The sequence below is a fragment of the Pseudorca crassidens genome, chromosome 9 (genome assembly GCF_039906515.1).
Source record: "Pseudorca crassidens isolate mPseCra1 chromosome 9, mPseCra1.hap1, whole genome shotgun sequence".
Lineage (NCBI taxonomy): Eukaryota > Metazoa > Chordata > Mammalia > Artiodactyla > Delphinidae > Pseudorca > Pseudorca crassidens.
The window spans coordinates 84,206,311-84,229,359 of record NC_090304.1 but is presented as its reverse complement, the minus strand read 5'-3'; the positions used below and the strand labels follow the sequence as shown (position 1 = coordinate 84,229,359).

At 35.9% G+C, this 23,049-nt stretch overlaps 1 protein-coding gene and 1 pseudogene across 1 annotated transcript in view; both read right to left on the bottom strand.

Moving 5' to 3' along the window:
• Positions 1–23,049, bottom strand: part of GUCY1A2 (guanylate cyclase 1 soluble subunit alpha 2) — a 425,928-nt gene that overhangs the window by 361,237 nt on the left and 41,642 nt on the right. The window lies entirely within an intron of this gene.
• LOC137229708 (palmitoyltransferase ZDHHC7 pseudogene) lies at positions 10,044–10,951 on the bottom strand (annotated as a pseudogene).

Genomic DNA, 23,049 nt, shown 5'->3' with positions numbered 1-23,049 from the left:
GAAGTGTGGGCTATTATTAAGATAAAGATATGAAGGCTTTCATTCTATCGATACTAAGGATTTATAGATCATAGCATTGCAAACGTAAGTCCAATAGCAAAATATAACACCAGAATACTAAGGAATTGGGACAGATTATTTTACATATTATTGTTTCTTTAACCCAAGACTCAGAATAGGATGCTTGAGAGGCCCAAAGAGAAAAAGAGAACAGAACGGTCTATAATTAACTTCTGCAGCTAATTATACCGTACTTGGCTGAGTAAATCTGAATCTACACAATGCTAGCACCCAGTATATAATAAATATTTCTTGAATACATGTATGTATGAGTGAATAAATAAATATTCAGGTTGCTTTAAATTTTAATTGAAATTCAAGAAAGCTCATTAATGTAGAAATGTAGAAAATGTATGTAATGTAGAAAATATGGACAGGATACTGAGAAGCCCTTAGCTTTAAGTTCTTAAATTGCTCCCATTCCAAAGTAAAAGTGATGGTGTTGGTAACAGTAATAGCATATGTGGTATGCAGAAGCTAGCAGAGGGACTAAGATGGAAGAGTTAAGGAGGAATAAAATACAGTTATAACTAGTAAAGGTACTCAGAGTCAACCAGAAAACAGTAAGCAAAGTTTGTTATTGTACCAGGACACATGCCACAAATTCATGGAAAGAAGTGCCAGAGACTGGAAGATATTAATGGAAATTCACATTTTAAATTTGGGGCAGATGAGGAACGAGGGCATGGTATATCTCGTGAGATGCACTGGCAATCCTATAGACATATCGTAAGATTTATCCCCAGTTCTTGTCTCTTAAAATGCCTCAACAAGAATCATTTCTCAAATCAGGCTGTCTCTTCAATGATTCGTGAACATACCTTGCTCATTCCAACATGTGTCCTGTCACTCACAGTGCCTCTCCCGGGATCCCCAAAAGAGAGCATCCCTCACTGGACTGGCATAAACAAGGGGACAAAGAGGAGAGGAATCCACTTCTTAGGAAGGAGAGGGAGGAAAAAATACATCACAGTAGGAGGCAAAGAATACCAAAAAACAGAAGCAGGAGAAAGGAAACTGCACCAAAGGCTTAGTTTATTGTTATAGCGATATTAATAGGTAAGCCTGGGGCTAACTTACCCAAAAGAGATATAAAACAAAAATGTCTGAATTTAGAGCTTTTCTTTTTCCCATAAACTTTTATCACTTCCCCACCACTCTTTAAGTCCTAAAGAAAACAAAAGGTTATATGGGAGATCTTTCTTAACATCTGAAAGCAAACAAAAACACATTATCCAAAAGGTCAACCACAACCAGCACTTGACAGGAAAAAGATATTACAAAGTTGTAAGATCTTGAACTCACACTCAGTGATAAACACCATACTCTTTTCAAAGCACTTCTTTAGTACACTGCAGAAAAGAGTCATAATTAAAAGTCAAAAAACATGCTGACTTTTCTCTTCTTAGGCCATTCCCAAGCCTTGCCAGAATATTGCTGCTATTTCCTTTCTAGCTTCCAGAAGAATGTCAAAGGTCAACATAGTTTGTTTTGTCTATCCAACTAACAGTGAAATGGTTGGCCTGGTGGCCTAGAAAGTAAATACACATTTGAGATTTTTTTAGCCTTGCGACCATGTTAACCTTGCTCTAAGTGCAAATCTTATAATGTAGGCAATCTTCTTTTTAAACAGTGAGCCAAATTTAAACTCCACTGTCTGCAGAACCTATACTACAGTAACTCTTACTACTAATATCCCTGTTTCACAAATCAGAAATACCCAAGGACTTATATAAATGAGCTAAGAATGAAGACACATGAAGTCAAGTTCCCATGTGGCAATACTAAGATTTGCTCTATCTCACAAATCCCTCCGATTTGCCTAACATTTCTACTAAGGTGAAAGCAGGGACATTGGTTTGTGAATACTACTGTTACTTGATGTTTGCCTCCCACTGGCAATAAGATTCATCCCATCATTTAATTAAAAATTTTGTCACCACAAAATCAAGATTGTGAGGTTCATAACAGCATGAAAGTGTGTATGTGAGTGAGTGTAGGGCATGAGGGGGTGGGGGGAGGGAAGTTAAGGAGACCTTAGACATAAGTAAGACCTGAGATGACATCTATGTGCCTCATATGTTTGCTTATGGTCATAATAAGTTTGAAATTTGAGTATAATTCACTTAAATCTCATTATTTCTATATAACAAGGTTTTAAAGAATTAAATAGATATGTATCAAAAATGAACACCATTTAAACAAATACTTTGTCTATTCCAACAAGAGGGGAAGTGAATATCTAGTATGTGCTGGATTCTCTGACCTGTTATTAATTTAAAAATCTGGGCCGTGGTAGTAATTTTAACCATATATAGTTGTAGTCACAGGGTTTTCCATCATCTTCTAAATAGTTTGCTTTAAACTCCTATTAGCTCATTTTAAAAAACTAAACAGCTACTTGGTGTGATATCTTGCTTCAGATGAAGATTCTGTTTAACTAATTGTACAAACAGTTACATAGAGATGCAGAAAGCACTGTTATTAAATATAGAAACACTTTTATAGCACAGTGCAATATTATCTAATGACTGATGACAGACTGTGAATAATAATTTACTCTGGGTACTTAAAATGTCAGGGAAGCAATAAAAAAGAAAATCAGAATCTATAGAAAAGATTATGTCAATGATGTCATAACATCTTTGTTATAACAAAAATGTCATAACATAACAGTAAGAGGATTACAAGCAGAAAGGAACAGGTCCTAGTAAAGACGCCACTCACTGTAGTATCAAAAAATAAAATAGATAACTTGAGCAGTAGAATTAGTCAGCAGTTTTGTCACTAAGTCAGGTTATAAGGCCACAAAACTTGAGGAAAATAATATCCATAGATGAGCTCCAATTTGGACACTGATTACATAGAATTTGATGTTTTCATTGATGATATTAGGAACAGCAAAATATACTTAAGTATAAAAATAGACTACAAAAGCTCTTAAACTCATTTATGTTTGTTATTTTAGTTTAGTTTTGGATTTTTTTTTAATTGGTGCTAAAACCAAATAGAAATAGAAGGTCCCTTTGGATCAATGATCTATTTTAAATATAATTTTATTCAATAGTTTTTAGAAATGTTTTATTTTGATATAATTTTAAACTTAGAGGAAAGTTGCAAGATTAGTTCAAAAGCTTCCATATTCTTTTACCAAGATTCACCAATTTGTTAAAAATTTACCCCATTTGCTTTATTATGCGCTCTCTCTCTCTCATGCGTACACACATACACACACACACACACACACACCACTTAAGAGTAAGTAGCAGACACCATGTCCCTTTACCACTAAATACTTCACTGTGTACTTCCTTAGAACAAGAATGCTCCTTTACAAAAACACAGTAAAATCATAAAGATGAGGAAATTTAACACTGGTACAATACTATTACCTAAAACACAGTCCAAATTCAAGTTTTCCTTACTGTCCCAACAATATTCTTTATAGCTACTTTTTTTTTCTAGTCCAGGATCCAATAAAGGATCATATATTGCATTTGTTTGTCTTGTGTCTTTCGTTTTCCCTCCTCTAGAATAATTCCTCAGTCTTTCTTTGTCTTTCAAACAATATTTCTCAGATACTTACCCTTCCAGACACTCTTCCTTGTTGGTGTGGTTACAAAAGATTGAACATAGCACCTAACCACTTGGTACCTACAGTCAAGTCGAAGAGAATGATATATAGACCAATAGGAAGCACATCATGAAAATATAAGCTGGAGTCTCCCCATTTTTATCAGCTCAAAACCATTGCTTTCTTTATCTTTTTTCTATCTCCCATTTGGGAACAGGAAAATAATTCTATAGTCAGAATCATCATTGGTAAAAGTTATTTATAAAATAACTTTTAATTCAAGGAGTTATCTGAAGTAATATAGAGTACTATACAACAGTATGCAGTAAAATCGTATACATACACAAACATGCACACACACAGGTTTGTGGGGGAGGGAAGTGTTTTTTTCTTTTTTTTAAGAAATAGGCATGTTTCTTCTAAATGGAAGATGTGTTACAATTTCCATTTATTTTCAGAAATAGAGAAAAATTGGACATGGTGAAACGAACTGTGCTTCCTTTCTGAAGTTGGAGAAGCTATATTCAAATCTAACCTCAATCATTTATTAGCTAAGTGATCTTAGGAAAGTCACTTAAAATCTGGCCCTTAATTACTTCACTGTAAAATCAGATAACAATAGTTAACTATAGACTTTAACGAGTAACAAAAGAACATATGTGAAAATTTTTCATAAAAAGTAAAGCACTGTAATATATATATACATGTATATATGCATGTACACATATATATGTGCGTCTATAGATGTAGTGATATATATAGGTGGATGTGTGTATGTACATGCATGTGAGGACAGACAGAGAATGACAGTGAGAGAAAGCTTAAGGATGTATTTGATTTGAATTTTTTTCCTGACAGGGTCCTCCCTCTCACCACTTAGAAGAGTACTGAATCCCAAATTTCTCAGTTTGAGTGTGGGCCTCCCACTTTTCTTGGGATGGCTGTCTTCCAGTGGCCACATACAAGCAGCATTGCATTCTGTCCACTGAGTACAGAAGTTCTATTCCTCCTGTCACGTGGCCTTTCCATGAGCTTCTAAACTGGCAGTGTTAAGAGGACAGAGATTATGCCTGGGATTATCCCTTTCCCTTACTCACTGTCAAGTCTCTAGAATCAACACAGTCCTGGGTACACAGAGGGTACCCAACAAATATTTGTGGAATGGTGAACACCAGCTGAGACTTTTTCCAGCCCAAAATACTATGACACAGCATCACTGGCTCCTTCTAGAGGTATTTGCTACTCAAACAACAGTGGGGAAACCAGAACTTACATCAACCTCCTCCATATTAGGATAAATGATGTTTAAAAAGAAAAAGTTCATTCCTGGAACTCTGAATCAGCATAAACACTATAGTCATGTACAAATCCTATTAGAATTGTGTAAATGAATTAAAAATGATTATCATTAACGTATTAATTATTTAAGCCCATCCCCACTCTCTTTTACATTCCATTGCCTTATTTTTCTTCATAGCACATCACTCTGAAGTTATCATTTTTGTTATTTATGGGTTTTTTGTTGTTGTTGTTTGCCTCTCCACTTTCTGTTTTTCTCCCTGCTAGTTACCAGCACCTAGAACAATACTGAAAGAAGTAGCTACTCAATAAATATTTGTATTGATGGAAAAAGTACTTGAAAATTGTTTCTTTAATGAGGTAAACATTTTCTATATTATTATATACACATATCACTGGATTAATAAACCTTTTCCTGTAGTTAGTACAACAATAAACTTTAGCTCAGCTAAAGCCCTGGTGATCATTTAAAACAAACTAAGGAAGTTTACAGATTTGCAACAAGGTAGAGTCTCTTGATTACTAATTCTGCCATCTAAAAAATTAAGCTTAAATATAGCACAAAAGCAGAAAACTAATGACAAATTAAAGGAAGCAAACTTCTAAATGCTTGGCAGATTTGCATCTTCCTTTTTATTAATATGAAGGATTGAGTATCCAAATAATGAAAAAGAAAGGGTATGAAAACAAAAACAAAGGTAAATAAAAAACAGTCCTAAATACTAAAAGTGAATGAAGAGGAAAAAGAGGTGTCAGAATGTTGTAGGAAGTAAAAAGAATCAGGAAAAACAGAACAAAAAGTAGAAAAAAGGTAACAATCAGGTATTTTCAGTCAAAATTTTTTTATGCACTAATCACTCAGTGGAGTAACTCACAAAAATCAGGCTCATTTGTCACCGCTATGCTTGATCTCTGGCTGAAATCCCTCTTGATCTCTTGTTTTATGAAAGCTCACAGACAAGTAAAAACTTCCCTTTCCCAGAGCAGCTGCAAACTCACTCTATTGCCCACTCTATTTATATTTCCCCACCTAGGCTAAGTTTGTCCTCTGGTGATTAATGGGATTTCTGGTCCAAGTAGTGGTGGAGAGAAAAATGTTACTAAAGCCAGCATTTTACTAAAACTATGTGTGACCCACTCTTTCTGACATTCGCTGAAGAACAACCTACCATACATCTGTGCAAAGTTAATGACATAGGATGAAGAAAGTGAGGGACTGACCCAGAACTAGTATGCCCACTTATGCAAAGACAGGAGAAAATCAGAAAAAAATATGATGTCATAAATGTGTGGTACAGACAGTGGCAGTCTAAGCCAGCATTCCTCAGCATTAAGGAGACTTGGCAAAGAGATAAAGAGATGGGGGACGGGGGGGAGGGGGAAGGCATCACTAGAGCACATGGCGTCTAGCAGGAGGCATTAAACCTGCAGCCAGAAGACAAAGGGCAATGAGTGGAAGCAGGGCTCCAGTTCCTGTTTAGAGATCAGAAGCAGAACTAAAAGTCCTGAAAAGAAACAGAATAAGTGAAAAGAACTGAGTGGTGTACAAGGAAGCAACCCCCTCTCAGAAATAAGACAGAGAGATAAACCCAGATTCTAGAACCTCTAGTACCAGAAAGTATAACTTGGTACTAAATTCTCTAAGAACTAGAGCTTACTAGGCATCCTTGCCAAAGAGCAGGGTTAGCCTTGGAGTTAAGGTGTCAAGTTATGGCTGCATGCCAGAACTATCAGGGGAGCTTTTTGTTCTTCCAGTTTTATTGAGATATAATTGACACACAGCACTGTATAAGCTTAAGGTGTACAGCATAATAATTTGACTTACATACATCATGAAATGATTATCACAATAAGTTTAGTGAACATCCATTATCTCACACAGATACAAAATTAAAGATACAGAGAAAAGAAATTTTTCCTTGTGATGAGAATTCTTTCATGTATAACATATAGCAATATTAATTATAATGATCATGTTGTACATTACATCCCTAGTACTTATTTATCTTATAACTAGAAATATGTACTTTTTTACCATCTTCATCCAACTCACTCTCCTACAAACCCCCGCCTCTGGTCTGATCCACAAATCTGATCTTTTTTTCCTATGAGTTTGAGTTAGAAGTATAATTGACCTACAACACTATGTTAGTTTCTGTTATGCAAGATAGTGATTCAATATTTCTATATATTTCAAAATGATCACTGCATTAAATCTAGCTATGATATGTCACCGAACATAGGAATTACATAGTTATTAACTATATTCCCCACACTGTATATTTCATACCTATGACACATCTATTTTGTAACTAGAAGTTTGTACCTCTCAATCTCCCTCATCTATTTCTTTCCTCCCCACACCATCTCTGGCAACCATCTGTTAGTTCTTTGTATCTATAACTCTGTTTTTATTTTATGTTTGTTTGTTTTGTTTTTCAGATTCCACATATAAGTAATATCATACATTATTTATCTTTCTCTGTCGGACTCATTTCACTTAGCATAATATCCCTAGGTCCAACCGTGTTATTGGAAATGGCAAGATTTCATTCTTCTTTATGGCTGAGTGATAGTCCACTGTGTGTGTGTGTGTGTGTGTGTGTGTGTGTGTATCTTGCATCTTTATTCATCTATTGATGGACAATACTATCGTGGAGAATACTTCAATAAATATAGGGGTGCATATATATTTTTAATATATTTTTAAGTACTGTTTTTTTTTCCCTTTGGATATATTTTTTCTTTGGATATATTGCTGAATCATACAGTAGTTCTGTTTTTAATTTTTTGAGGACTCTCCATACTGTTTTCCATAGTGGCCACAAGAGTTTACATTCCCAACAACAGAGAACAAGGGTTCCCTTTCCTCCACATCCTCAGCAACAATTGTTATTTGTTTTCTATTTGAGAATAGCCATTTTGACAGGTGTGAGGTGATATCTCATTGTTGTTTGGATTTGCATTTCCCTGATGATGATAGTGACGTTGAGCATCTTTTCATGTGCCAGTTGGCCATCTATATGTCTTCTTTGGAAAAATGCCTATATATATCCTCTGCCCATTTTTAATGTTTGTTTGTTTGATGTTGAATTGTATAAGTTCTTTGCATATTTTGGATTTTAACCCCTTATCAGATATATCATTTGCAAAGATCTTTTCCCATTCAGTACATGGCTTTTTTGTTTTGTTGATAGTTTCCTTTGCTGTGAAAATGCTTTTTGTTTGATGTAGCCCCATTTATTTATTTATGCTTTTGTTTCCCTTGCCTAAGGAGACATATCCAAAAAAATATTAAGACTGATGTCAAAGCACATACTGCCTATGTTTTCTTCTAGAAGTTTTATGTTTTCAAGCCTTAAATTTTAGTCTTTACTACATTATGAGTTGACTTTTGTGCACAGTATGAGAGAGTAGTCCAGTTTGATTTTTTGAACATAGTTGTCCAGTTTTCCCAACACCAGTTATTAAAGAGGCTGTCTTTTTCTCATTGTATATTTTTGCCTCCTTTGTCATAGATTAATTGCTCATGTAAGTGTGGGTGCATTTCTGGGCTGTCTATTATGTTCCATTGATCTATGTATCTGCTTTGTGCTAGTACCATACTGCTTTGATGACTGTAGCTTTGTAGTATAGTTTGAAATCAGGGAGTGAGTATGATACCTATAGCTTTGTTCTTTCTCAAGTTTGTTTTGGCTATTCTGGGTCTTTTGTGTTGTTATACAAAATTTTTATTTATTTGTTTCCATTTGCATGGAATACCTTTTGCTATACTCTTGCATTCAGTGTGTTCTTTAGCTCTGAAATGAGTCTCTTATAGGCAGCATATTGATAAGCCTTGTTTTTTATCCATTCAGCCACTCTGTCTTTTAATTGTATCATTTAGTCCATTTACATTTGAAATAGTATTGATAGGTATGTAGTTACTGCATTTGGTTAATTGTTTTGGGGTTGTTTTTATAGTTATTTTTCCTTTCTTTCATCTTCTTTTGTTCACTTCCCTTGTGATTTGATGACTATCTTTAATATTATATTTGGATTCCTTTCTCCTTTTTGTGTGTATTTATTATAGATTTTTGGCTTGTGGTTACCATGAAACAGATAGATAGACAAACAGAAAGACAGACAGATAGATAGATAGATAGATAGATAGATAGATAGATAGATAGATAGATAGACAGATAGATAGGGATATATGATAGATAGGTAGATAGATAGAAAGACAGATAGATAGGGATAGATGATAGATAAGTAGATAGATAGATAGATAGATGATAGATAAATAAATAGATGATAGATAGATAGACAGATAGATAGGGATAGATGATAGATAGATAGATGATAGATAGATAGACAGGGATAGATGATAGATAAATAGATAGATAGATAGATAGATAGTTGATAGATGATAGATAATTCTAGGTTGTTGATCTCTTAAGTCCATTTTAACAACCCTGCATTTTTACTCTCCACTACCACATCTACTGTTTTGGACAGCATATTTTACATCATTTCATTTTGTTTATCTCTTAACCACTTATTGTGGATATAGATGATTTTACTCCTTTTGTCTTTTAACCTTCCTACTAGCTTTATACATGGTTGATTTACTACCTTTATGTATATTTGCCTTTACCAATTAGATTTGTCCTTTTGTAATTTTCATGTTTCTAGTTGTGGCCTTTTCTTTTCCTTTTGTTTGTTTGACTGTTTGTTTTTTCTGGCACACAGAATTTTAATAACCCTTGTAATACCCCACACACCTTCTTAGAAAATGCCAAGTATGTTAACAAAACTCCTTACTGTACAGGAAGATAATAACATTTGGCTTCTTCATGTGGCCACACTCCTTCGTTACTGGACGATGACACTGGTCAGAGTGCCACCCAGATTTTCCCAGTGTGGGAAATCCCTATCTGTGACAATAAATATATAAATTCTGCTTGCTGTAACACCTGGTTTGTGTAGGTTCCATTTGCCCTATTGGTCACAAATGAGCTGTTGATACCATTTCTGACCCCAAATAAATAAAGTCCATTAACAAGTTGTAGCATGATGAGAGGGCCTCATGTAGAGAACTTGGGCCCCTTTTTCTGAGTATTATCTGCAGTCACCTGAATCAGAAGCCAACGAAGGGGTTCATCCAGAGCAGCAAGGGGGAGCCTCCCAAAGACTGACTTCATCCCTTCCCACTGCAGCCTCTGCTCCCACTCAGGCTTCTTACTCTTCAGCCTCTCAACCTCCGTTTCATCATTGCATACGGAGTGGATCTGAGTGCCAAACATCACTGCAGTGAAACTGAAAAACAGCAGACCCTCAAGGCACAGGAAGATCAACAGAATTACAGTGACTACAGATGAACAATCACTGCATTCAGTCCACTGCTCTTGGATGCAGGGGATGAACTGCAGCCCTCAGAGCACAAGTGTGTGCATGAACGCCAGCACGAAGTACATAGTGAAGAGCACAAAAAAATCTCTGATTCTTTTCTCCAACACAATTGTTCAGCCATGGTAGGGATGATCCATTTTTCAAATACATCTTTTGCAAATACTGCAGTTGTGGGTGTGCTCAGGCTTGATACAGCAGCACTTGGGGTAATTGTAGATCACTTCTTCTGCAAACTCTTCAGTTTGCAGGCTTCAGCTGCAAACTCTCCATGTATTCTTTAATAGCATTGCCTTTAGGTACTGCTCCAGGGCCGGTGAGCATAGTCCTCAGGTAAGATGACAGGGCAAGCATCACCAGGCAGATAAAAACGACCCTGTTGACCACAGAGTACCAGAAGTCTTTAGAAGGCAGCAGCACAACTAACATCACCATGAAGTCCAAGTACATAACCAGAAGCCACATCATGATGGTGCAGATCATGCCACTGCTGTCACAGATGAACTATAGGAGGATGAAAAGTCGTAGTTGTCATTTTCAGTCAGGAGAGGATGATGTTTGACATCCCAGAGCCAGTGTCCTGATGATGGCATGGTTTCCCTCACAATTTATTTCTAAACATTTCTTGTGCCTTTTCTTCAGAATCTTAAGGTGCATACTGTCCCATGTGATAGAATGCGAGGCCCAGGTGGGGTCGCCCAGCACCTTGACTCCTCCTGGCCTGCGGCAGCGGCAACATCAACTGCAGCAGTGGAGGCAGGGACACATTGTACAGCAGTGCTCATGTTCAGGCCAGAGCCGCCCACAGCTCCACTCAACTGGGTCCCACGGGCTAGTGAGAGGGAGGCTGCCACCGAGCACACGTGAGAGCCAGAACCCACCCTGGAGAGCTGGCCTTTTCTTTTTTATGTAGAGAAGTCCTTTTAACATTTCTTGTAAGGCTGATTTGATGGTGCTGAATTATTTTAGCTTTTGCTTATCTGTAAAACATTTGATCTCTCCATTAAATCTGAATGAAAGCCTTGACAGGTGGAGTATTCTTGGTTGGAGGTGTTTCTCTTTCATCCCTTTGAATATATCAAGTCACTCCTTTCTGGCCTGCAGAGTTTCTGTGGAAAAGTTAGATGATTTCCTTATGAGAGTTCCCTTACACCTAACATTTTGCTTTTCCCTTGATGCTTTTAATATTCTCTCATCTTTAATTTTTGCCATTTTAACATTTTAACTTTTTGGAACACACCGAGACACACTGTAATTAAAATGTTCTTTTTGCCTAACTTGCTGTAACCCTTTTTGGGTTGATCCAGTTTAGGATACTCTGTGCTTCCTGGGCCTGGATATTCCTTTCTCAGGTTAGGGAAATTTTCAGCCATTATGTCTTCAAATATGTTCTCTGACTCTTTCCCTCTCTCTTCTCTTTATGGGACCCCTATAATGCAAATAATACTATTGATGTAGTCCCAGAAATCTCTCAAACTTCCTTATTTCTTTGTATTCTTTTTTTCTTTTTTCTGTTCAGCTTCAGTGATTTCTACTACTCTGTCTTCCAGCTCGCTGATCTGTTCCTCTGTGTCGCCTAATCTATTCTTGATTCCTTCTAGTGTATTTTTTATTTCAGTTATTGTATTCTGCAGCTCTGCTTGGTTCTTTATATTTTCTAACTCTGTTATAAACTTCTAACTTCTCACTCTGTTCATCCAGTCTTCTCCAGAATTCTTTGAGCATCTTTACAATCATAACCTTGAAATCTTTATCAGGTAGATTGCTTATCTTCACTCCACTTAGTTCCTCTTCTGAGGTTTTATCTTATTCTTTCATTTGGAACATACTCCTCTCTTGCCTTATTTTGCCTAAATTGCTGTTCTTATTTCTGTGTATTTGGTAGGTTGTTACATTTCCTGACCTTGAAGAAGTGACCTTTTGTAGGAGAAGTCCTACGCATTCCAGCAGTGCACTCCTTCCTGGTCACCAGAGCTATAGGTTCTAGGGTATCCCCTATGTTGGCTGCATAGGTCCTTCTGTTGTAGCAGGCTGACTGCTATGGGCAAGTCTGGTAGGCATGGCTAGCCCTCAGTTGGGTTGTTTGTCAGGCCCTGCCTTGTACAGAGGCTGCTGCCCACTGGCAGGTGTGGCTGGGTCACAAGGTGACTGGCCGCAGAGCCCCAGATGGTCCCAGGGCTGGTGCTGGTCAACTGGTGGGCTGAGCCACATCTGGCAAGGGTGGTTGTGGGGACGGGGTTCCAAGATATAGTGTCAGCCTGCTGACGGGTGGGGCTGATCCCTGACACAGCTGACTGTAGGGTCCATGGAGCCCAAAGCTGGTGTCAGCCCACTGGTGATTGATTACTTTAGGGTTAGTGTCAGTGCACTGGTATGCAGGGGCAGGTCTTGGGCCCATTAGTGGACAGGGTCCCAGGGTGGCTGTGGGTACAGGGAGTCTGGGGTTGAGTTCCTGTCAAGGTAGCTACTTAGCTTGAGGGTCCCAGTACTGGCACTAACAGGCTAGTGGGCAAGGCCAGTTCCCAGTGCTAATAATCTATAGGAAGGATTCCAAAATGGCACTTGCCAGCACCAGTGTCCTCATGGTAGAATAAGCTCCCCAAAATGGCTGACGTCAATATGTCCCCAGGGTGAGTTCCAGTTTCCTCTTGCCTCTTTAGGAGACTCCCCAAGATCAGCAGGTGTGTCTGACCCAGGCTCCTTTCAAATAACTGCTTCTGCCCTGGGTCGCAGAGCAGGTGAGATTTTGTGTGCACCATTTAAGAGTGGAGTCTCTATTTCCCACAGCCTTGTGTGTCTTCTGAAAGTAAGCCCAGCTGGCCTTCAAAGCCAAACATTCTGAGACTTGTCTTCCTGGTACAGGACCCCCAAGACTGGGGAGTCCAATGTAGGGCTTGGACCCTCAGTCTTTGGGAAGAAACTTTACAATTGTAATTATCCTCCCATTTGTGGGTCACCCACTAAGGGGTATGGGTCTTGTCTATACTGCATCTTAGCCCCTACTGCCCATCATGTTGTGGTTCCTTCTTTACATCTTTAATTGTACAAGATCTTTTCTACTAGTCTCTTGTCTTTCTTATCAATAGTGCTCATTAAATGGTTGTAATTTTGGTGTGCCCATGGAAGGAGGAAAGCTCAGGATCTCGGTCATTCCCCCTGGGGAACTTATCTTTAACATACAAGTTTTCAGTCCCCATTCTAGATATGATGAATCAGAATATTTGGATACAGTGTTTACAAGCCTGTTTTTAAAAATTTCTCCAGATGATCCTACTGTACAATCACTAGTGGAATCTACTCTTCTAGAGTCTGGAGTAGAAACAATTACTTCTGGGATTAGAATTCAAAGCAATAATACAAAAGATATCTCTCTAGGAAGGGCAAAAGCATAAATTCATAAATGTTAAAATAAATATACATATATTCAGAGTTGGATTTTCTTCCTTTTTTCCTCATGTAGCTCTGGAAAATGTTCAATCTGACCAGTATGTATGAGTCAGGAATTATTTCAGCATCCTTGCTTATGAATATCACACGTGTTTTTTTCTTCAACTGGTTGCTATATGTGCTCCACTGGTTTCTTTTCACATCTATCAAAAACACTCCACTTACATCAAATAACATTCTATCTCATACCATCAATGATTCATCTCTTCTGTGGGGACTCACAGCTGGTTCTTCTGACTCCTCTTTTCTACATGGGAAGTGAAGCTCAATCCTTCATATCTCCAATCATTCTCTATCTCCCAACAATCTACTCCAACCAAGTCTGGACCACAACAATGGGGAATAAGAATATAGAAGCTGGGCTTTCCTGGTGGTGCAGTGCTTGAGAGTCTGCCTGCGGATGCAGGGGACACGGGTTCGTGCCCCAATCTGGGAAGATCCCACATGCCGCAGAGCGGCTTGGCCACTGAGCCATGGCCGCTGAGCCTGCGCGTCTGGAGCCTGTGCTCCGCAACAGGAGGGGCCACAGCAGTGAGAGGCCCGCATACCGCAAAAAAAAAAAAAAAAAAGAGCATAGAAGCTGCCCACAAATGCTACAATAAAATTCACATGTATCACAGGGAAAAATTCTGACTAATATTTCCAAATCTACATCTCCTTTCTTCACAAAGGAAAATTACCATTTCTTATTGTAAAGTTAAGATCAGACTTGGTTGAAAAGCAGGATAGGCCAGGAATTGGAAGTTTGGGCTCAATCATACTACATTTGAAATGAATCTCTTATCTCACTTTAACTACCTACCATTATGGGTAACAGAAATAGGGAAAGAGAACTCCAAAACACCTATAAAAATCATCCACAATACATAATCATAGCTCCCTAAATGGAAAATAAAACATATGAGAATTTTTAACAGAACAGGCTCATAAAAAACAAATACAAAGATCCATATTTTTGTTTTTGAAAATAGACTGTGAGATAATAAAGGGAATACATCATATAACAAGCCTTAATTTGAATAACATCTTTATTCTGACTCATAAAGTTCTGTTCATCAAATTAATTTAAATAAATGGTGATAGAAATGCTGTCAAAACACTTAAAATTGACTGAACATCTAAACCCAAAGTTAATAAGAATGAAAACTCATCTAGCATAGAACCTAGGATATTTGAATTTAACTCTAATCTTACTTAAAATTTTCATTAATTTTCAAGATAATTAACTAGTTATTAAAATTTATAGCCCAGTCAAAGTTAGAGATTTGTAGCAAAGAGCAATAAAATCAGAGAATATAAAGGACCAAAAAACAAAAAGTAGACCTAAGATAAAAATAATTAATTTAATGAATAAAAGGCATAAAATAAAAAGGGAAAAGAGAGGGGAGGAGAGAAGGTGGTGTGTTCATTTGAGCTACAAGATTCAAAAGGAGTGAACACAAACATATGGTATTTAAATTTAAAAAGTAAATATGACAAATCACTATGAATTTGTTCCAAGAGATGGTAAAAAAATGACCTACGAGTTTCACATAGGAAGTGGTATGGGCCCACATCATCTTTCTCACATAGTAAGGAAAGAATAAACTTCTTGCTAACTGAGAGAAAAAACAAAAATTATTCTTTGGTAATAGAAGCAGTAGAGAGGTCAATAAGTATTGCAGCAGACTCTTACATCACAGCCTCATAGTCTTCCTGCCTTCCCCACAAGTCCATGTAAAAAGGCTGACCTAACTGTGCTTTCATTTCTTCTAAGTCACAGGTAATTTTTCCATGTTAGGAATTTTGCAGATATTAAGTGGAAATTATACTGTTTCCTGAGAAAAGAGCAATGGGAGATTGTTTAAGAGGCTTACAAAACCTGCTTATGAAAATGAACTGAGTAAAAGAAGGTTTCGTTAAGCGAGTTTGACTCACTGGCCATTGATAGTGTTGAAAGGAATTCAAACCACATTAATCTGAAGATGAGGGGAGCATAAGCATATTAACAAAGACTGATATTTTGAACATCTTCAATAAATAGGATAAGTTATATCACTTAGAAGTTATACCTAAACACATAAAATATTTCATTTTCTACTATATAACAGTGGCTGACTCCATTCCAGGGGCTTATTTTTACCAAATCAAAGAGAAATATTCTGCCTGTTAGCACCATGGATAATTTCTGGTATGATTTTTAATCATACCAGAAATAATTTTTTAAACAGTTTCTAAATCAGTCATAAAATCTTGGAAAAGCACTCATAATGACAAAACAGGAAAACAATATTCTTAACTATAGTTTGTATATGTTGAAATTATAAGGAGATAGCAGGTGCTGTTTTTGTTTATTAAAACTTCAAGGGAAAAGGCACATCTATTAGAATGACTAAAATCAAAACAATCTGACAAACCAGTTTCTGGAGAGAATGAGGAATAAGTGATAACAGCCATTTTGGAAGACATTTTGGTAGTTTCTTACAAAGCTAAACAAAGTGCAGCAATCACACTCCTAGGTGCTTACCTAACTGATTCAAAAACATGTCTACATAAAAATCTGCAGGTGTATGTTTATAGCAGTTTTATCCATAATCACCAAAAACAGAAGTAACCAGCTGTCTTTCAATAGGTGAATGGATAAGCAAACTGTAGTACATTATTATGATGGAATACTATTCAGAGAGAAAAAAGGAATGAGCTATCAAACCACACAAAAATATGTACTAAACCTAAATGCACACTGCTAAGCAAAAAAACAAACAAAAAAAACAGAAAAAGTGTGAAAAAGCTACATGCTATTATAATTCCACTTATATAACATTCTGGAAAAGGCAAAGCTATAGAGTGTCAAATAGATTAGTATTTTCTAGGGATTTGTTGGGGGAAAAGAGGTAGGGTTAAAAAGGTGAAGTACAGAGGAATTTTAAGGCAGTAAAAGTATTTCATATGATATTATAATGGTGGATACATGACACTATGCACTTATCAAACTCATAGAATTATACAGCACAAAAAGTGAACTTTACAGTATACAAATTTTAAATATATATAGAAAAAAATTTATATATGTATTTGTATATAAATATATTTATATATATACATATGTATATCCCAGAAATGGAATGTAAGATCCCAGAATGGAATGAATTAGCTATCAAGTCACACAAAGAATATAACTGTATTACAAACTTTTTTACAAGTGCAAAAAAAAACTTCACTGAAGGTAGTAGAGTAGAAAGGTGCTGACCTAAATAACCTTGGAAATGAGTGGAGTCTGTAAAACTTCATACATAAATCCATACTCTGAAATTGCACACAAACACTGTACTCTAGTTGATAAAAATCATTTCCCATAGGAGCATGTAATAACAATTCTGAAACAACTATACTCCTACACTGCAATTGAACAATTATGTAGCCAATGGCTAAACAGAACAAAGTTTCTCACTGCTGGAGTAGGAGGTTACAGTAAGCAAGGGGCAAAGGTCAGAATGATCCATACGATAATGGGTTAGAGTTGAAGACATCAGTATGAACTCATATTTAGCATAATACATAAATACAGAAATATTTATAGACAGGCATATATATATATAGCAGTTAATATACACATATATATTTCCTTGCTCTGTCAACTGAGAGAGCCTAGAAGCAGCAACACCCCAATAGCAATGAGTACACCGAGTACCCAGATTTTGGTTTCCAACACCATTCTCCAACAAAAGGAATCAGGACTCCATTGAGACTCCTTTAAGAAATGACTTTGAGAAATGACTGAGGCAGAAAATATACAAGATGAGTCTGGAGCATCTTATAATACAAGATAGTAGGGAAGTGCTCAAAACACACACACAATAATGATGGACATATGTCAAAGTACACAGCAGACAACTGAAAGCAAGCTGACTAGTACTCTTCAAAACCATCAAGGTCATCAAATACAAGGAAAGACTGAAAAACTGTCACAGCCAAGAGGAGTCTAAGGAGACCTAACAACTAAATGTAATATATCCTGAGTGGGATGCTGGAACAGAAAAAGGACAGGTAACAACTAAAGATATCTAAATAAAGCTTGAAATTTAGTTAATAATAATGTATCAATACTGGTTCATTAATTGGGACCAAAGTACCATATTACTGTAAGCTGTCAATAATAGGGGAAATAGGTGTGGAATGTATGAGAACCTTCTACTATATTCACACCTTTTCTGTAAATCTGAAACTATACTAAAATTAAAAGTTTATTTTTTAAAAACTTAAAGGGAAAAGAAAAGTAAAAACCTACCTACTAAAAAATTCAGAAAAGAGAACAACAGGCAGTCTGAAGAATTTAGGATGTGAGAGGTTGCTCTCCCACATAAAGAAGAGGTCCAGGACAGAAAGCTGCTAGTGATAGGGCAATAACACATTAGATATAGACAAAGAAGATCAAAAAAATAAGAAAGAAAAACTGTCATGTTTTTTCAGTAAAGAAGAGAAGCTTAGTGTGGAGAAATTTAGCAGAATAAATGGGAAAAGGCTTGTTATAAGATTCAGAAGAAAATGCTCCCAAGAGAAAAAAATATCTAGGGGAGTAAAGAAAGCCCTCTACATTTCTTCTCAATATACTTGTATCTTCTAAAGCTGGTCTGCATAATTTAAGGATCAGTTTTTATTTAAATGTTTTATAATTTTACACATATTGGAGGCAGTGAGACACTCAGCAGTCTCATTCCTTTTCAGGCCTACCTACTACATCTAATCACTTCAGAAAAAAGTATTCAAGCAGAGAGTAGAAAAAAGAAGTTATTTTTAATTTACATAGAATAACTACTCAATTCTCTACTAGGAATTATTAAATTTCTAAATTTAATAATTTAGGCATTATTAAATTCCTATTTAATAATTTTATAATTATTAAATTCCTAAATTTAATAATGCCTAAATTATTAAATTCCTAAATGAGATACTTTGACAATATTCCTAAGCTTAACCATTAAAAAAAAATCAATGGCATTATAAATACAGCCTTTTGCAAGGTTTGTGCTAGGCCAATGACATCTAACATATTAAATTAAGCCACCAAATCAGCTTGAAATCTTGTGGCCAACAGAACTGGCATAGGGTTTACTACAGCATAACTATGAAACCATGTTTGTGTCATGAGCCAAACACTGTCACCCTTAATTTGCACTGTCAACATCTGAAATCTGAAAAAAAAATCTAACCTGTAAATGATTCAAATTACAAGGAAACTGCATTCTCCTTAATACCAATGATAAATAACCAAACTTTTTTGATACTATCCTTATGCAAGCAAGTTTCCCTAGTACACTTTCAAGTAGTAATGAACTAAGTAAAATGCAATACAATGACAACTTTCATAATTCAGAGAACTAGAAAGACTTGTGTAATTAGCATTGGAGGTGTGATGTAAAGTCAGTCTTAGTCCAATGACCCTTGAAGGCAGCATGAAGCAGGGAAAGGTTTGGAGTCAGACTGACCTGGTTTTAAATCCTGCTTTTGTGGCTTGTCAGCACTGACAAAGGAACTTAACAAGTTACTGTATCAAAATATGTTTCTTCATCTATAAAAGGGAGAATATTGACCTCCCAGTTCTGATGCAAACATTATTTTGTGAATATTCAATAATAGGAGCAAACACTTCAGCATTTGTTATTTATCAGGCTGCTGTAAGTACTTTATATAAATTAACTTATTTAATCTTCCTAACAACTCTAGAAGGTATGCAATTATATTATCCCCATTTTACAAATGAGAAATATCTAGTATGGAAAAATTAAGTAACTTATTCCAGTTCATACAGTGAGTAAGTATGTTTTCATAACTAAGTAATCTGGCTCTAGTTTTTGCTCTAAATTACTACATTATAATATCATTATTAAATCAGTTAATAAATCAGTTCCCTTCCAGCCACCCTAACTCCAATTCATCTCATTAAAATACTGACACTATTTACTTTTAATTTACTTTTAATGGAAGAGAAAACTGATCCGTTACCAAGTTACAGTAATAAGAACTATATTGAACTATGTTAAATATCCTATGATAAACCATAATGGAAAAGAATGTTAAAAAAAGAATATACGTATATGTATAACTGAATCACTTTGCTGTACAGCAGTAATTAACACAACATTGTAACTCAACTATACTTCAATAAAAAAATAAATAAAACACCATTTGTCTCCCCCAAAATAGATCTATATTGGCAGAATTTATTTATTGCTATCAATATTAATTCATCTATAAAAATAAGTGGTTTTTGTACCAACTAGTTCTCCAATATGCTAAATATGTTAAATATATTCTAATTCACTAAACAATTACATGTTTTAGAGTTATTCTAAGGAAACCCTCAGGTAACCTTAACCCTAAAGTAAGGCTAACTAACTCTTCACAGTTTTATGGCCAATTACAAGGCTGTCAAGTGCACATTCAAAATCACAATAAAAGCAGAAAAGTACATACAAGTCAACATGTAAGCAATAAACTATTGCTTATATAAAAACAAGTGGCAACAAAAAGTTCCATACCAGCTAATGATTCTGGAATCAGTGGCACTTTACAGGGAGCTCAGGTTACACAGTATTTCACAAAAATATTGTGAGGTATATGCACCAAAGGTCATCCACTCCATTCTCCTCACTAGCATTTTCCCAACAAATAATCCTATGAAAACATTACTCTGACACTGACTTTAAATGCTGACTTTCTGGAGACAATAAAGCCCCACTCTAACAGAAGACCTTTAAAACAGAAAAAAACTTTAATGAATATTTTTTCACAATTCATGTCCTTCACCAATTATTTTGAGAGAAAATGCACTTTAGCCAAGGCAGTATAAAACTATACTTTGTTAATACTTAGTAAATAACTGACGCTTATTAAAATAGTAAACCTCTGTTTGCTATAATTCATCAGTAGATGAATTACCTTAGATCTCTCATTTCTATATGATTTCTGTCCTACTGTGGAATGATTTTATCCTACACCATCTATATCTTATGGCTTTTGATGAAACACCCACAACCCCTTTAACAGTATCAAAACCTGTTAAAACTGAAATCGTCATAATCCTCATTTATTTTAAATTGTATTACGCAAAGGGAGCTAAGCAATATATCATCCTTCTCCCTTAAGTCTCCCTATTCAATTCTGTCTTCCTTTCCCCAACATTACCTAAATCCAAGATACAGGATCAGGTGGCAACACTTCAGCAGAAAACACAGTATACACCCTTTAATGCTTTAGCATAGATGCTTCATTGTACCAATCAACTGTTACAATTTCCAAGAAAATACTCAATGCTGTACCTCATAAGACTATAAACACATATTTTTACTTAATTGGAGCTAAAAATGAGCTTTGCAGATTATGCCTGGAAAAGGCTTACATTTTTCAAACAACTAAAATTAGAAGATCATTTTGGTATGCACAAGATGTACTAAATAAAGCAGTACGTTTAACACTAAAAGCCTCCAGTAGGGAGGGCATTGTTCACAACTATCTCTCTTTGTATATCCTTTTTTCCAGAGTTTAGAAACCTCCTTAGAGTACTGTACTGCATTATCACAGTGAATGCCAGAGCACCAAAATAAGGAATAATCTGTACTTAATATCCCTAATTTGTAAATAATGAGACAATATAACAACTGGTTTCTAAGCCAACAAAAGAAAATCAATGACAAAAATGTTGATGTCTAGAAATAGTTCTTTACCATTACTACAGAGGGCATAAACCACTCTGTAATGTGCACATGTTTCCAGGGAGTCCTAAGGAAGAGGCAATGGAACAAATGCATGACAGAAGCATGACTGGTCTTCTGCAACAAGCTTTCTCCTTCTCTTCAGGTTTCTCTTTTTATTCCATGCCAACCACTTAACTCAAACTTCAACCTGCAGAGCTGGTAAACGATCAAACTACCTAGAGTTTATACTAAGTAGATAGAGATGGTCATTTTGAAAGGAGAAAAATTTGTTACTCTGATCATATTTTCTGACCTATGACTTTAAATATTTTTTGATGATAGGTGAAATATAAATAATATTCGGATGAGTGAACAAACACAATTCTAGTCTTTACTATAACCTTGTAATATGTTAAGAAGGTGAGAGAAATATGTATCCCTCAAATCCAATCCACCAATATTCTAACCACACCACCCAAAGCTGGTAAATATAAATCATAGAGTTGGAAAACTGCCCTCTGGCATCCACAGACAGGGCTTCCAGGCATCAACATTTTCCTTAAACTCGTTGAAACTCTATTTCTCCATGCTAAACTCCCCAACTCAGAACAGGTCCTCTTTCTTTACGGTGTTTTTCTTTTCAGAGTTAATCAATTTTTGCATTTGCATAAATGATTGCACAGAGACTTTAAATGTAATTCTTTGTAAAAGGTGAGATCTAAGCAAACCAAGATTAATCATACTTCAGTGACTTGTTAAAAATAAAAATAAAGCTTACATTGTAAGCTGTCACCTTTGTCCTCAGTCTATATTTCAAGAATTATGATAGGACATAAATTAAGAGAACAGCTACGTCCTAGGCACATAATCACCTGTTGGATACATGCCAGCGTCTTGTGAACAGGAGGCAGTCATTTACAAGATTGTGCTTTTTACATTTTGAGAACAACCCATCATTATTTACAGGGAAAAAAATTAGACCTAATATCTGTTTTCCAGAAAAATTTAATATTTATGGAAATCTAAACCCTGTTATACAGTCCCCTTCTAAATTATAAGTACTTATTTAAAAACTACTCTTTCCCTAATACCATCAGGTAGCATACTGCCTGCTCTTCTTTTCACTCACTAACTTAATCTATCAACTAAGCTATGCTGGGCCAACAGTATCACCTGGTGTTTACTATATCAAATTGTCTGACCTAGAGTTTCTTGTAGGAATTGTGTACACTTATTTTCAAGTCACAGTTCAGAAAAAGTCTTTAGTACTTCTTACATATTCATCAACTTGTACACCTCTTACTCCCTCTAACTCAGCGATTCTCAAAGTAGGCAGCATAAGGAAAGGAAAGGAAAGGAGATGTGAGGGGCAGCGAATCATTTAGAAAACTAGTAATTAAAGAGAAGTTTTTCAATATATTAAAAATCCCTTGGCCAAGATTCTGATACATCCGTCTTAGTGGAACATCATCTCACCTCACCTTTTCAAAAATCACAATGCGTCAAAAGAAATAGATATCACTTATGAGAGAGTCCTGGGAAATACAAAATCAGAAAACTATAAACAGTTCTTGGGTAATGCCCAACCCCACCCCACCTTTACTCTCA